The sequence below is a fragment of the Arachis ipaensis genome, chromosome B07 (assembly GCF_000816755.2).
Source record: "Arachis ipaensis cultivar K30076 chromosome B07, Araip1.1, whole genome shotgun sequence".
NCBI lineage: Eukaryota > Viridiplantae > Streptophyta > Magnoliopsida > Fabales > Fabaceae > Arachis > Arachis ipaensis.
Genome location: NC_029791.2, coordinates 19,663,458 through 19,664,612, shown reverse-complemented (window position 1 = coordinate 19,664,612; position 1,155 = coordinate 19,663,458).

Sequence of the window (1,155 nt, the reverse complement as noted above, 5' to 3'; positions counted from 1 at the left end):
GGAGGTGGGGGATTGTAGACAAAAAGGAAAAGAAATGCCATCATTTAAAGGGCTCTTCAGGGAATAAATGAATCAGCACCCATAAACTCACTGTTTTCTAAATTCATCATTACCTTGTTGGTTCAAGCTCTTAAGTCATATATATATATATATATAAATCAGACAGAGCGTGGAGAACCGGATCATGAGTTTCAATCCTTCAATTGCCAGCAAAAATTGCATGAGGAGTAATTTATTTGTGTGTGAAGATTTCAACCTCCTATCCATGCTTTTACCATGCAAACCTTTTGATTTAATATGATTATTATGCCAAGATATCATGTATCTTGTATGAAAAAAAAAGGGGGAAAAGTTATTAAAATAAAATAATTAGATTTTAAATTTATCAGATTGTAATTTTTTAAAACAGCTTACATTTTTGTAATTTTTTTATTTTATATAAACCACCAAGAGATATAGTTGTTTCTAATTTTAATTTCAATACGAATTATCTTAAAAAAAGTGCATAGAAGAAACCGCTACAGAATGTAGCAATTTCTAAAGGAACGCAACCATGCATAAACGCTGCTATGTATAGCGGTTTATGAAAAAAATAGTGGATAGTTTAATCATGGCACTCTGTAGCGATTTATGTACACGTGAATTGTTTGGATATTATTATTATCCGGTATCCAATTTTTTCGGATAGGTCAGATTGGAATGGTTAAAAATATCTTAAATCAATCTGTTATTAAAAAAATTCTAAAAAAATGTAAAATTTAATAGTTAGACCCGTATTAACATTTTTGGTGAGATTAAAGATAGTTAATAATATAATTAACATTTGACTGCTGAAATAATAATATGATTATTTATCAAATAAAAAAAAAAATATCATTAAACTAATAATCCAAGGTGGTGTGCATTATTTTATCTTCTTTTGATTATTCATGGCTAATGATATGGTGTTTTAAATTGGTGTTTAATTTTTGTTTAACTTATTTTTTATAGCAAATTTTAAAAAATTATTTACTTTTATACTTTTTAAATTAAATATTAATCTTTAATTTTTTTTTTAGCAAATTAGACACTATTTTTTAAGCGCAATAAGTCAATAACAATCACCTTTATTTATTTAGAAAATAGAGAATACAATGTTTTTTTGTTCTAAACAAT